The sequence below is a fragment of the Megascapheus bottae genome, chromosome 38 (assembly GCF_031878675.1).
Source record: "Megascapheus bottae isolate mThoBot1 chromosome 38, mThoBot2.hap1, whole genome shotgun sequence".
Classification (NCBI taxonomy): domain Eukaryota; kingdom Metazoa; phylum Chordata; class Mammalia; order Rodentia; family Geomyidae; genus Megascapheus; species Megascapheus bottae.
The window spans coordinates 292,112-308,123 of NC_143546.1; the positions used below are offsets into that span (position 1 = coordinate 292,112).

Below are 16,012 nucleotides of genomic sequence, written 5' to 3' on the forward strand. Positions count from 1 at the left end.
AGTGAAAAGAGCCCAGTCAACCGAGAAAGCTTAGTGATGAAGAAGCACTGACCTCTATTTCTAGTTACCCCCCCCCCATGCCCAAAGAAAGCAGAAGCAAAAGGGGCTGGAGGAGTCTCCACACTAGAGTGCCCACCTAGCAAGCTCAAGGCCCTGTGCCCTGAACCACAGCACGGCCAGAAAGGAAGAGTACTCACCGGGAGGCTACTAATGTGCATAGCTTTCAAGTCTCATGAGTCACTTTGTTCCTCTTTCTTCTCACCAAAGTTACCAGGGTAGGCCTGGCACAGGAGATCAGTCCAAGGACTTTTCAGGCAGCCTCTGTGCCCCGGCTCTGGTTTCCTTGTCTGTAAGGCAAGTAAAGGAGTGCCTTCTTTATGAAGTCATTGAGACAGGCTAAGATGATGGGAGACCAAAAATCAGTTCCGTTTCTGATCATAGTAACTGTTCATTCCCAGGGCTGTTAATGTTGATGGTTGTCAATGACATTTCTGGGCTCGGTGTTAGGCTCTTCTCGTTGTAAACTTGGACCACGTAAGCAAGCCTGGCTGGCCTATTGGAGGACTTATATAAATATCATCCATCTTAGGCCTTAGCGATAACACCAAGTATTTAACTTGCCTCCTCTGTGACCCTCTCAGCTCAGGGCCTATGACATTCTGGTTGGTTTTACCTCGCTCTTCCCCGATTCAGGTCCATTTAGTGGAGGGAGGTTGCTTATTGCATCACAAGTAGGCTGTATCTAATCTCGCCCTGATCTGAATCTGCTAGATACAGCTTCAGGAGCCCATCAGCAGACAGCATCAAAACAGACGTGGAATACGTATGAGGGTTTGGGAAAATCATTTTAAGAATAGGCATAAAAGAAGGGAGTGTTGTTTTCCTGAACGTAAATGCCTTGCATGTGTGTTGGAACTCAGGTTACCTTCTGTGTGGGTTAACTTTGGTAACATTTCAGTTAGCATTTTCCCTTATCCAATTTACTTTGCCCAGAACTCATTATTGTCTTAATAAATTAGAATTAATTTTGGTATTAGCTCAAGCAAAATGTAATAACAGGAAAGAAAAAGCATTTTTCCAGTCTTCCTCAAAGACATTTCAGTTAGCATTTTACATCATGAATTGCCCTCAAGTATTTAAATCACTGCCATCTATCACATAAGGAGTTAAATGCTTTTAAAAATTGTATTAATAGGCTAGCAAACAATTTTAGCAAAACAGGTCATCAATTCCCCAGAGGGAGTAGAGTTGTGCTTTTCCATTAAGATTGTTTATTGAATTTCCTTTCCTCTTCCAGGGTCCTCAATCCAAGCTCTGTCTTCATCTCAGTGGGTCAAGGGTCTTGCTGTGGCACCACAATGCGGCCAGGACAAGATGCAGCCTTCCACAGCCCTGGGTGTCAGTAGTGCTTTGCTTATGGCACTTGCCATGTATTAGATATCTGCTATCTATTTGGTTATTCATATACCCAATTGGAAGATTGTTTCCAGAACTCTCATTGCCTGGATATTTTAATTGGAAGGAAGGAAGGGAGTGAGGGAAGGAGGGATGAAGGGAGGACAAAAATGTAGGAGGGAAAAAAGGAGGGAGGAAGGGAAAGCAGGTGGGAGGGAGGAAAGAGTTAGAAATAGGGTCAAAGGAGAGGACCTAGGAAAACAGAGTATTCTCCGATCTCTGATGTAAATCCCAATTACCTGCTGGCAAGCACTCTACCACTAGGCCAAACTCCCGGCACAGTTTTATAACTGTTTCAAAGATACCAATGTTCAAGAGAAGCAATTCTAAGAGATTTTCTTTGCTATCCTGAGTAGATTGTCATTTAAATTCCCGTGGGTCATGGGAATATAGTCAGTTGGAATTTGTGTGTAAGGATTAAAATTTGCTACAATGAATCATAACAGGCGACAATGAATCATTATAATAGACTTAATAGACTACAAAGAATAGACTGTATCCATCATACATAGTCTTGTCCATTCTCAGTTTTCCTTCCTTCCTTCCTTCCTTCCTTCCTCCTTTCCTTCCTCCCTTTCTTCCTTCTTTCCTTTCTTCTCTCTTTCTTTTGTTAGCACGGAGATCGGTAGAAATTTCCAAGACTTAAGAAGGAAATTGAATGTGATTTTTCTCTCTGTTCTCTAACTTACCCTTTAATCAATGGGAGTTGAAAGGTTTTGGAAACACATTTTTTTGTTGCCAGTCCTGGGGCATGAACAGAAGGCCTAAGCACTGTCTTTGGGCTTTCTCAAGGCCAGAGTGCTACCACTTGAGGCACAGCATCATTTCCATCTTTTTCTATGTATGTGGTACTGAGGAATGGAACCCGGGTCTTCATGCATGCTAGGCAAGCATTCTACCACTAGGCCAAACTCCCAGCCCCTGGAAATACATCTTTTTTTTATTTTGACCTAAGGAGTATATTAAGGAATATTTGATGACACAGTGAAATACACTTGTGAAAGTATTATTCTATGCCTTTAAAAACAATACCCTCTTGGCTAGGCACTGATGGGTCCTACCTGAAATTCTTGCCATTCAGGAGTCTGAGATGTGAGCATTATAGCTTTGGGTCAAAGCCAGCCCAGGCACTTATGTCCAATAACTACCAAAAAAAAGCCCAAAGTAAAACCCTGGCTCCAGTGTAGAGTGCTAGCCTTGAGCACAAAAGCTCAGACACAGCACCCAGGCTCTGAGTTCGAGCCCCAGGACTGGCAGAACAGCAACAGCAGAACACTTGATGAGGACATTGTTTCTGACTATAAGCGGACACCACTTATTCATTGGGAGATAGAGAGCTGTGCACCTATTTTGTTGTTTTAAGAACAAGGTTGTGTCGATTTAATATGGTGCTGTTTTCCCACAATATTTCAAGTGAAATATGTTAATTTTTAAAATTGCATTGCTTTGGTCTGGAGGCATAAGACATACTTAGCATGGACTTAGCCCTGACTTCAATTCACGGTACCTCAAAATGTGTTTCCATTTTTTAATAGATTGGATAGCCATATGGTTTAAAAATCCTAAAGACACATCACTACTTCTTATTAAATGCAATATGTTATTCAATGCAGTATGTTGAACTCAATCAGCTGCCTGGCTATTACTGGATCTCAGGGTATAGGAACTAGTTGATTAAGCAGGAATATAACAGCATCGGGTAAAACTGGGCTTTCACTGGTGACTAAAGTTGTTCTTAGACTCCATTAGAGAAAGTATTTTGAAATAGTCATAAAGAAAGCCACATGGTTATTCCAATAGCAAGTCTCCTGTGGGATGCCTGTGAGAGGGTGAGAGTGAGAAGAAAAGGTAAAGGCCACAACACATTACCTTTCGAATGAGGCCTTTGGGTAGTTCCTGGAGTTAATTCCCATTTTCTGGATTAAACAAGGTTTATACTTTAAACAAAGCCACATGTACTGTTAGGGCAAGGCTCCAGGGTCCTTTAGTTTGTCCCTGTAAACTTACCCAAACACAGAATATGTCCTAATAAAAACAGTGTTTGTATTTTTTTATGACCAAATACTGTAGCTGGGCAGCCAGGAATCTGATTAGAATCTGCAGTTTGCTTTATACACAATTCTTGTTGTCTTCCAGGGTTCCACCCACAAGGTGTGACAACATCAGGACTTCCAGGCTGATGGCAGGACCAGCGCCCATTCAGCTTTCCTTGTAGGCGTTGTTCAGATCAAGTGTTTTTCTACTTACCACTGGCTTCAAAAGCCATACTGCTTTCCATGGGTTATATAGTAGACAGTCTCTTATCAGTCCAAACTTGTACATACGTGAGAACTAAGATTTATGAAAATTTAGCATTGCATACAAAATACAGATATTTGATTTTTAGTACATGCTCTCATAAGAAACTTCATCACTAAAGAAAGAAGTAAGATTCTGTGTTCAGTAGGGCAGTAGCCTTGAGCTGAAGAGTTCAGGGACAATGCCCAGGCCCAGAGTTCAAGTCCCACGAACAACAACAACAAAAAAAGAGTCTGTGGTCAGAATACTCTTGATTTAGAGTGGTATATATAGTTTAGGATATAGAGTAAGAATTCCCTCCCCTTCCTTTCTTTCTGAAGTACCAGGGGTTGAACGCAGAGTCTCAATCTTTGTAGACAGTGGCCCTACCACCTTCCCAGCTCTCTCACATTGGTTGTATTTGAGGCAGCATCTCAGTTCATGCACAGGCTGAGCTTGACTGCAATTCCCTGGCCATTGGAGATGGCAGGCATGTGCGACTTTGCCCAGACATCAGTGGAGATGGAACCTTGCAAACCTTTTTTTTTTCTTTTTCCCAAGTTGCCTCAAATTGTGATTCTTGGCCTCTGCCACCTACAGCATACTGACTTATGTCACAATGTGTTACAGGACTGACAAGGTGCTTACTTCAGAAGCTAAGCTCTGACAAAGAAAGACCAGAATTAACAGAAGCTATTGACTTGTTAACACAGTTCCTGTGCAGGCACAAAAACAAGAAGGATCTTAGCATAAGACTTCAGCTATAAGTGGTTAGATTATTACCAGATCTTTGTATTATACTTTGGAAGTGTCAGTAGGTATTTGAAATCCTCTCACCTTTGGTCTCAAACAGTCTAATAGGCTGGAAAGTAGTAGGAATAGCTATTTTTATTTCCTTTTTTTTATTATTTCTAAGGCTTCTGCTTAAATTATTTTCCTAACACTTGTTTTAGGGTTGATAGATAATGAGTCAGTGGAACAGTTCTACCTCTGACTCATAAAGAACCTGCGATGTCATTTGACTCATCTGCTTCTCCCATTAAGCAAATGTCATTATAAATGCACCCTAACATGCTTGTGAAATGCTTGAATGCATAGATAAAAGGTGCCAGAAAATTACAAGGTTAGTAAGTCTTATTTTAACATAAAACAAAGTTTTATAAAACTTCAAACAGATTTATACTTTATTCTCTTTCAATTCTTATAGCAGATTAAAAGAAACAACCTTCCTAATGGAATAGCTCTTCTTTCTGAGCTTGCTTTTTTCCTTCCTTCTCTCCCTCCCTCTCTTCTTCCCTTCCTTCCTTCCTCCATTCTTTTTCTTTTTGTGGTGCTAGGGATTGAACCCAGGATTTTATGCATGCGTGGCAAGCAATTTACCACCTTGCTACAACACTAGCCCCTCCCCATGTATGTGTGTGTGTGTGTGTGTGTGTGTGTGTGTGTGTGTGTGTGTGTTCTAGTCCTGGGCACTGTCCCTGAGCTTTTCTCCTCAAAGCTAGCAGTCTACCACTTGAGATACAGCCCTACTTTTGGCTTTTTGCAGACTTTCTGCCCAGCTGACTTTGAACTATGATCCATAGATCTCAGCCTCTTGAGTAGTTAGAATTATAGGCATGAGCCACCAGTACCTGGCTTGATGTTTCATAGCATCTGAATGCTCTGGGCATTTGACTAAATAAAATAAATTGAAAGAATCATTTAGTGTTGGATGTAATTTAAAATTTTTTCCTATTTAAAAATTAAAAATTTAGTATTTGGGGCCAACCAACCATAAATTTAATTAATTAAATTTGTTGCATATTTCACTTTGACTAAATGGAATTAAACCGGTCTGCAGCATAAATTGTCTAACATCCATTGGTTTTCTAAACCTTTTTTTGACTATAGAGGAAGTATTATGTGATGTGTGCAGGGGAAGGTTCTTTACTGAGAACCTTAAAAATGCATCTATGTCTTTTAGAGAAAAGCTGAGAAGATGCTATAGCTCCCACGGATGCCATCTCTCGTTTCTCCTATGACACGCTGGCTAATGTGGTTGAATCAATATTGATACATTATTAACCAGATCTATGGTGTATTCAGGTATCTGGGTATTACTTAATGTCCTTTATTTCTGTCCTAGGATTTCTTTAAGAATACACTTAGTTTCATGTATACTCCGATTTCCTTTGGGCATATATTTTCTTTTCATTTTTTTTTGAGGAATATCTATCAGCTTATAAAATGTATCCCACTTTCCAGTTGTCTGAATTTGTTTTCGAAGCCAAGCACTGTTTTCATCAAATTATGTCACAGCGACATATGCTACTGGGTTTATCACTGTTCCTGTCTCCTTGATTTCTTTCACCTTCCTTCTTAGATTAGGCTCTGACAGAAGGCATGTCCCACAGTCACTTGGAAGTAAATCTTCAACCTTTAGGATGGAGTATCTATCTAAGTTAGTTGGAATCCTTCTAAGCGGGAGATATGTCTCTTCTTCCTGATTTGTTTATCCAATAATTAATTCATATCAGAACAGACTTACTGATTTTTTATTTTACACATTAGTTTCTAGCTCAATATTACCTCATTTTTGCTTCAAATTGTTTGAGCTCCAGTGTTGCTTGGACAGGCCTGCATTAGTGTTTTGTTTATTCACTGGTTGGTTTTCCAGCCATGAAACATTTCCTTCCCTTTTTACATCACACAGTGCCCCAGGCTCAGCTGGAAACAGTTTGCAACTTCAAGAACTATGTATTCTACTTCTGGAAATGAGAATGAACATTTTTGTAGCAAACTCTTACCTCTCATCCAAACCATTGGGTAATCTGTTTTTTTTTTAATGTCTACCATTACAAGGGATAATGGTGAAATGAATATGGGTTTGATTAGGTTTTCTATCATTTCTATAGCTTTAGTATGCTACAATTCTAATGGAATTTATAGTAGGTACATGGTAAGGACAAGAACTTTACAGACTTTATGAACAGAATATTTAAATATATTAAGGTATGTACCACCACATCCAGGCTTAAGTTTCTTAAAATGTCATAGTTGCATCTCCTCAATTTGTAGTACAATTGCTGAGAGCCAGGGCTACTTGTCAGACTAGGTCTCTGAAACTTCCAACTGGACCTTAATCAGCTAACAAGCTGTAACATTCCTGAACACAAAGACAGATCCAGATTTTAGGGACACGAAAGACACAAAAATTAGGGCAACATTAGAAGGAGGTCCAAAGCTTCAGTTTAAGGTTTGATAGTGTCCTGGTAACTCGTTTCTGAGGAAATCTATATGCATAAAATAATTTATATATGTACGATAGCATGTAAAACATGGGGAGGGCATTCAAACAAAACAAAAAGAATAGAATCATAGGAATACCTGTCCCACCTGGAATTTTGTCTCCATGCTCCACGGTCAAATGTCATGGGTCAGACTGGACCATGCCAATGGTCACAACGTGAACCTTGAATTATAAATGAGGCAGCCAGAAGCACCTGGACCTGAGCTGGCCTTCCTTGCTGATCTAGATCCCTTCCTTCCTGAGGACCAGATGCTCAACCTGCCCTAGAGCAGAGGCTGCTCAGGGAAGATCAGGCCTGTGAGTACTAGCGGCCTGGAGGGCATCCTCAAGTATATTCTGTGTCCTCTTCCCATTGGGCAAAGCTCAGCTGGTGTATGGCAGGGCTATGCCAAAACTGAAGAAGACCAGCTGGGTGGTGAAGGAACGTAGAGACTGACGGAAGCAAATGTGGTGCCTGCCTTACAAATCTCTGTGCTACGAACTTGGTTCTTCCAAACAGCCAGGAGCTTGCTGTTATCTACTGAAACACTTGAACTGTTGGCTCTGATTGATCAAAATGTTCAATTTACCTGCCATTTATATGTCATTAGTTAAAAAGAGAACCTCATCGTGACTGAAAGTGGGTAAAGAAGCTCGGGAAGTTAGAAGTGGATCTCTAGCTCCGTCTCTTTCCCAGGCGTCGTGGTTTCAACTTCCCTTCTGTTTTTCCTGGTCATTGACTTCTGTCTGTGGAGGCTTCTGTCCCCCTTTAACTTCTTCTTGTGTGTGACTTAGACTGACTAGGTGATGCCAGATGCTGGAAATAGCAGTGAGTAAGGCAGATTTTTAACTCAGTACCTCGTGGCACTCCTAGTTAAGGCAGGAAACACACACATATACACACATACATGCACATTCACATGAAGTCTCAATGTGCTAGGAAACAAATGTGTAACATACAACAAAAACATTTGAGGGGCGGGGGTGGGGGAAGGGAAATGGGGACCAAGACATGAGAAAGGGTATCAATGTTTGTGAAGTAATGCACGTTCTATCTGGTGAATATAATGTAACCCTTCTATTAATTACAATAAAATATATGGAAAAACAAAAACATTTGCCTATTACATCAGTATAATTCAATCCTTGGGTTTGTTATGTGAATGAGTTATAAAATCAGTCTAGTGGCTTTAAGAGCAGCACAACTTCCGTAAAAGAAATAACAGAAGCTATAGAGTAAATAACACATATGTAAATCCCAGCAATTCAGGAGACTGAAATATAAGGAATGTGTTTCAAAACTAGCCACAGCAGGAAAATCTGTGCTACTCTTATGTCCAAAGAATCACCAGAAAACAAGACGTGGAGCTGGGGTAAGAGTGGTAGAGTACTAGCCTTGAGCAAAAGAGCTCAGGGACAGTGCCCAAGCCCCAAGTTCAAGCCCCATGACAGATTAAATGAAGAAATAAATAAGAAATAGAAATGATAAAGAAAGGGGCTGGGGGTTTGGCCTAGTGGTAGAGTGCTTGCCTAGCATGCATGAAGACCCAGGTTCGATTCCTTGGTACCACATACATAGCAAAAAGCCAGAAGTGGTGCTGTGGCTCAAGTGGTAGAGCTCTAGCTTTGAGAAAATCCAGGGACCGTGCTCAGGCCCTGAGCCCAAGCTCAGGACTGGCAAAAAAAATGATATAGAAAAACAGACTTTGTGTTAGAAAAGGGTTGGAAAGTATGATGTATATAAAATGGTGAAGGACAGATGTTGACATTTTATAAAAAGTAGGGAGGCAAGAAAGGTCCTAGGATATGGATTAAAGACCTCAAAGATTTGACAGGGTAAGCTATGTGGCTACTGGAAGACAATAGTCTGGAAAAAAGGAATATTCTGGCTGTTAGAAACAAAATCAGGACTGATGTGACTGCAGGAGAGGAGAGCGAGGAAGGACAGAGGAGGGAGCCAGGTTGGGTGGGGGTCAGATGAGGGATCTAGTGCAGAGGAGGCCTTGTGTTCCTCACCTGAGTCAACTGGGAAGGCACTGGATGGTGCTAACCTTGAGGGGGTACATGAGCAGGCCTGCATTTAAACAGGCTCCTTATTTGTTCACAAATGAGTACTTGCACACCTGGTCATGATATAAAATGCTTCTCACTGTAGGTCCAGGCCAAGAGAACTCAATGCACTTCTCTTATTCATAGTAGTATCTTGGACTCAAGAGTGTCTTGGAAAAGTGTTTTCTGGGAATAAACATTGAGGGTGAGAGCTGAAGAAGAAGCTGACTTTCCAGTTGCTGTGAAGCTGGGAAGTATTAGTGCATGGTTAGGCCTTGATGCTCTCTGAAGGTGTTTGTGTCTGTGTGGAAGAAAAAAAAAAAAAAGCAAAATTAGAACCATTGCCAACCACCCCCACTTTCTCTTTCTTATTTTGTACACTCATTTCCTATGATATTTGCTCTGCTGAAAAATAGCACACAGTAATTTATTTTTAACCTATTTAAGAACGCTTTCCATGTCTTATCATAGTAGTAGGAAAAGTCAATAAACCTAAAATTCATATTTAGCTTCTTCTATAAAAATGAACAAGGAGGCTCATGACCATCCAAGGTATTCTATATGTTCTGAGGCTGGATCTTTGAAAAGCCTATGATTCAATTGTAAACCGACAACATAGGATTTTTTTTTGCCCAAGAGACTAGCAATGTTTTTCTCTAACTTGGCGGAGTGTTCCTAACACTGCTATTTCCGTTTATACTGAGTCAAATTCTACTGCTATGGTATGAAGAGAATTTCCTACTGGGTATGTCTATGCCCTTGGCCACACTCACACACAATCTCATTCCCTCTCAATGAATGCTTACTTTGTTATTGAGGTCTCTTTTTTTTGAGGAACAACATTAAAAAAACATTTTGACAGTAATGCTATAGCTAAGACATTATGACTCCTATTTTTTTTTAAATGAGAGTCCCGACCTTCAGAGGGACTGAAAGCCCAAGATTACATTGCTAGTAAGTAGAGCTCCTGCGTTCATCTGACTCTAAAAGTCATACTTGTTCATCTATAATGCATTTCCTGAACAGGGGAGAGAATGCCAGTAACAGTGCTATTAAAGATTTATAAAATCCATTCGCAACATCAACAAAAGCTATAAGGTACTTAGGGATACATTGTAAAGAAACGATGTATAAGCCCTGCATAAGCCCTGTTAACACTCAAATAATGTAACTTGAATAAATGAAATATACCATGTTCTTGTGCAGTGTGATGTGTATTATAAGAAAGTGAAATAAAAACATTTCAGTGAATGTTTCAAGCTTGTCATCGCAGTCTTGAAATCAGGGCCTTCAGTTCTCATTCAGATTCTTTTGCTCCTGGATGGTGCTCTACCACTTGAGCCATGTCTGTAGTTCTGGCATTTTTTTTAACTCAAGTAAAATCTTTTTAAATTTTTTTATTTTAATGTATAGGGGGTTACAGTTATATTCGCCAGATAGAAGGTGCATCATTTCTCACACATTGATACCCTTCTTATGTTTTTGTCCCTACTTCCCTCCCCCCATCTTTTCCCCTAATCTTTTTCCCTCCTCTTATTTCAAATAAACAAGTAAAATATATATAATATACCAGGTAGCAAAGTCTGACACTGTAACAATATGAGATTAACCAAAGGGCACCACAAGAGAAAAAAATCCCCAAAACATAGTACAGTAACAACAGTCACTCATAATTAAGCTCTTGTTTCCATATCCTGGAGGTCCTTGCATTCAGCCTCATCCTACATGGCCTCATGTATCCAGGGTTTTAGCTATTGTTATCCTCTGCTAGGAGAGTCCTAGCTCTGCACTAATTATTACAAATGAGGGAAACTGTTGAGCCTATGATCCTTTGGGTCTGGCTTACTTCACTTAATATGATTTTTTCTAAGTCTTTCCATTTCCTTACAATGTCGTTCTTTCTGATGGCAGCATAGAATTCCATTGTGTATAAATACCACATCTTGTTGATTCAGTCATCTACTGAGGGACATCTGGGTTGGTTCCATATCCTTTGTATGGTAAATAGTGCTGCAAGGAACATAGTTGTATGTCTTTGTTTGTGGTCATTTGGGTAAATGCCCAGCAGTGGAATTGCTGGGTCATACGTGAGCTCTATGTTTAGTCTTTTGAGGAACTGCCATACTGCTTTCCATAGTGGTTGTAGTTCTGGCATTTCTATGTTGTATAAATGGAGATGAGACTAAATTTGTCTGTTCCAGCTGCCTTGGAACTGAGATCCTCAAATCTCAGCCTCCTGAGTTTCCTGGATTGCAGGCCTTAAGCCACAGTGCTGGCTGATTTATATCCTTAAATACTTATTTAAAAGAACTTAAATCTTTGTCTAAAGAAACCAAGCATCCCTTCATTTCTCCATTCATCTGCCCTACTGAACCCAACTGCCAAGAAATGGTCTTGTAAAAATTACCAACACACAAGTTCAAAGTTAAGGTAACATTAACAAAAGAATAAGCTACCTGTAGACAGGGAAATACAGCTCGTATTTAGCAAGAGAATAAGTTTTACTTCCTCATAGCTATATTTTATCATTTAATTTTATTTTATCATAAAATAACTTCAATATTAGCACTGGTTTTATTGATAGGTTCAATTACAGGGTGCATGCAGAGCTAAAGAAAGAAAAAGGAAGGCTGTACCTACCATTTCCTAAATGGGGAGTAGGAAATGTATTGCTAAAGTCTGCACCGTGCCGTCTTGCTGCTGGAATACAGGAATGGATTCTTTGTGGATGTGGGCATGGGGCTTTTTGTACTTTCTGAAGGCGCCAGGGCTCACTGTTCTTGGACTGGTTGCAGAATTAACATCTGTACTTGGAATTGTTATTTCAAATGCATCAATTCATCCAGTAAATACTGGCATCAATAGGTAGGCTTGGTATATTGGGGGAAATCTGGGTTCTTTGCTTCCCTCTTCTGGAGAATTTCTTTTTTTAGGTTTCTTCAAAGAGTAGCTGTGATTCGAAGGAGTGTAGGGAAAGCCAGTAATTCTAGAGTGGCGTTGAGACGTGTGGCTTCTCCATCTTTCTTTTTCAACATCTGAAATGATGTCATTTCACACAGTGAATTCATTAATTCCAGATGGGGTCAGCAAGTCAAGAAGGACTTAGACTTGAAATTAGACATTTTGCTGAAATGGTTGGAGAATGGAGGGAGGGGCTCTCTCCCTAAGAATCTAACTCAAGTGATTTCAAGTTCAGACAGATAAATCAGTAAAAGGACAGGCATGATACGAAGGGCTGGCCTAAGCACAAGTAAATTTGAACATTTTGAACAATGAGTATGCCAAACCAAATATGTCAGTGGTCTCAGTTTGTACTCCAGGCTAACAATTCTTAATCTTGCCCTGACTCGCAGAAGGTAGTCTTTAGGGAATAAAGGCACAGGTAGCTGTGATGAGCAAGCCAAGTGGTCACAGGAGGGGTCAGCTAGGTGACATGGGATGACCTGGCAGAGAAAGAGTTGCTAATGCTCATGTGAGTGACGCAGGCTCTGGCTGCATGGAGGAGCACAGAGGAGGCAGGTCTCAAGGCTTCCCTCCTCTGTGGGTATAGAGAGAATGAGACCAAATTTCCCACTAGAAGATCCAGGTTAGATGCTGGGAACCTGTTAAGAAAATCATCAAAGAACTTTTGAACCACCCTGAAGGAAGACAGCTCTGTTTCCAAAGCTGGGAGCCAGGCGGGGGAACCAGAGCTGCCGTTCTTGGGGATGAGGCTGACTTGAGGCTGGGTGAGTCAGGACTTCAGAGCAGGACTGATTTTAGGCTCTGCATTGGGAATTTTTGGCTTGAAAAGGTGAAATTTTGGGGAAAACCTTGAAAAATTTTGAATTTAGCTTGAAAATATTATAGTTGAAAAACAAAATAGAAAACTTGATTCTTGTGTCAGATCTTCAGGATATGTAATATTGCTTTTTTATAAGTTAAGAACTTTCAAATATAATACTAATTTTGAAATATTAATATAAAATACTAATATTGACACTCATTTCTAAATGTTTTTTGAGTGTTACAGACTATTTTGGATTGCATATACTTCTTGCATTCTTCATCATCTTGTCTTAGAATAATTCTACTCTGACTGAATACATGCATAGAAAAATGTAAACTTTTCAGTCTTTTTAACTATCAGCTTGCTTTACCAAGTCAATGTTGGCTATTATATGGTTTGTTTTTGTAGAAATGACTTTCCAAAGGCAAGTAACAAATCGAGACTTTAACTGTATACTTAGAGCCAAAATTACTATCTGCTGATGTGTTACCACATTAAATTGTAATCCTGTGACCTGTATTCAAAAGCTATTATTTGAGTCTAAGAATGAATGCTTTTTGTTGTTGTTAGTTGTGGGGCTTGAGCTCAGGGCCTGTGTACTGTCCCTGAGATTTTTTTTTTTTGCTCAAAGCCAGCACTTTGAGCTACAGCCCCACTTCTGGTTTTATGGTGGTCAACTAGAGATAAGAGTCTTGTGGACTTTGGCCGCCAGGCTGGCTTTGAACTGTGATCCTCAGATCTCAGTGCCTCTGAGTAGCTAAGGTGACAGGCATGAATCACCAGCACCCAGGGAATGATTTTTTTTTTTACATAAAAAGATATTTTAGGGCTGAGATGTAGCTCAGTGGCAAAGGACTTGCCTAGCAAGTTAAACTCCCTGGGTTTGATCCCCAGTACCAAAAATTACCCCCCAAAATACAGTTAAAATACATTTTAGAAGAGGAACACAGTACTCAGAAAAACGTTTCAGCCTGTTATTCACTGGGCTATTCTTAAACTCACCCACAGCTCTTCTAAAATAAATAAAACAAATCATCCACCATATGCCCACATAATGACATTTCCAATGAATAGAGTCATTGTGTAGAATAGGTCTCTAGAATGTAAAATGTAAATTTCCCACAAGCAACTATCACCTCAAGAGCTCATGCGTTCCAACATCTGATATTTTAACAGTATTTGAATGCTTAGTTTGTTTTTGAACTTCCTCTTTTTCAGTAATAGCCACATCTGCATTTGCAATTTTGTGATTTTAAAACTTCCTTCTGCAAGAAATTTAAAAATATTTCTGTCACTTGTACAGTAGAACCATTAACTTTTTGGAAAGTTGAAAGCAGAGTAAAACTTGTGAGAAACTGAAATGTAAGCATTCTGAAGAGAATCTGTGCTGGGTATATTTGGATTTTAGCTCAAGGTAATTTATACAGTTGCTTTTATAAGAAATGACATTAAAGATATATTCGGATGAACCATCAGCCAATGTTTAATGGATTAGTTGAAAAATGGCAATTCGGGAAATAGAGATTCTAATCTTAGGTCTTTATGATATAATTATATGATGAAATTACATGAATTTAAACATGTAAAACATGAGTAACCACGTTAAACCATCATTCTGTACCTTAGAAAATTGGGAAAACTATTAATAAATGACTACCTAACCGTGTAGGAGGACGGAATGGCATTTTCTGATAGACGGAGGCTGGGGAAAGTTTTCAAACATCGCCTTGAAAAGTAGGTCACAGTAATTTGGACATATCGCCTCATTTTCACAGACTGTTATCCCCCCCCCCCCCACCATCCATCAAATACAGATGGTAACATCTATTTTATCCACTGAAGAGCTGGTGGGAAGAACAGAAGCAAAATAATATTGGTAAAGGGGTTTTGCGCATTGCAATGTGTTACATAAACCTGAGTTATAGTTTCAGAAAGAGCATCCAGGGCTTGAGGTGCTACCAGGTGCTGCGGCCGGAAACCTGTTATAATGCTGCTCTGACTCAGGCCTCTCCCCGGGGAGGCCTGGCCAAGGCTTTGTTGTCATCTCTAGGTTGGCACTGTCACAAAATTCAGCGTATCCCCGGGGTCTGATTCCCCTCACTTGTGTGTGCACTGGACTCCCACTCATCCTGAACTAGCCGTCATTTCCCAACTTGTGTTTCAAAAGACCCTCATGCTGCCCTTCTGCCTATGACAGTACCTTCACACGGAACTTTCCAGAGCCGGGAGGGAAGCGTGTGATAGTGGCCTGGGATGGTGTTGGACCCCAATTCCTAGGACCCCGAAAGAGCCACCCGAGGCCGGAGTCAGAGCAAAGAAGCAAGGGGGTCGTTTCTGATGCGCTCCACCTAGGACCTCTGCGCCCCCGCCACGCCAGGAGGCCGCGAACAGAGGTTTTACCCCAGCTTGTCGAGGGGAGTTCCATAGTCACCGTCACCCGGCGGGCTGTTGGGTCACTTCGAACCACGGGTTGCTTCAGGACCGGTCAGGGCTCGGGCTGTGGCCACCTGGGGTTCACGCCCCGGCTAGGTGTGTTTTCGATTCCCGGACCACGGGTCTGAGCGCGGGGGAGGCGGTCATTCCCAGAACACTTCCTCCCGTTCCTAAGTGAGGTCTCCTTCCGCGTGTCCCCACGACCTCTCCGTCCTACCTTTTCACCGATCACTTAAAATCCCCAGGCGTTGGGAGCCAGAGTGGAATCAAACTGTACCTTGATTTGCATCAGACAATGGCGTTACTGTCTTATTGTTTTCTGGCCTTATTCTGTTTAAATGACCTGAGATTTTACCATATGAATGTAACACCTGGAAGTTCCCTGGTTTCAAGAAGGGATCTAAGTCTGGAGTTGAGAATAAACCAGGCGGCAGTCTTTACCTGGGCTGCAGACCTCTCTCTTCTATTTTTTCCAGTCCCTGCCCCCTATTTCAGGAACCCCAATTTGCTGTCCGTAGGCCCCGGCACCCAGGCTGTGAAGTTAGAGAAGATGACCCCTGAGGATGATTATTCAAGTTTTCTTGGGCAAGGGCTAGGCGCTTCCGGGCTGGCTAGGCCTTCCGGGGGAAGCCCCGCCCACGGCCTGCGCGAGCGAACCGGATTTCCGGCCTGCCGGACCGCGGGCCGGTGGGCGGGGCGTCTGTGGGCGGGGCCTCCGCGGAGCCGCGCCCCCGGGCGTGCGTGGGGCGTGCGTGCGGCGT

At 41.2% G+C, this 16,012-nt stretch overlaps 1 long non-coding RNA gene across 1 annotated transcript; it reads right to left on the reverse strand.

The window, feature by feature from the left end:
- Window positions 1-8,524: 8,524 nt before the first annotated feature.
- Window positions 8,525-15,842, reverse strand: LOC150041795 (uncharacterized). The gene is made up of 3 exons (XR_016533707.1): window positions 15,693-15,842; window positions 11,690-12,084; window positions 8,525-9,350 (listed from the first exon to the last, which is right to left on the reverse strand). It is a non-coding gene; the product is annotated as an uncharacterized LOC150041795 (long non-coding RNA).
- Window positions 15,843-16,012: the final 170 nt, after the last annotated feature.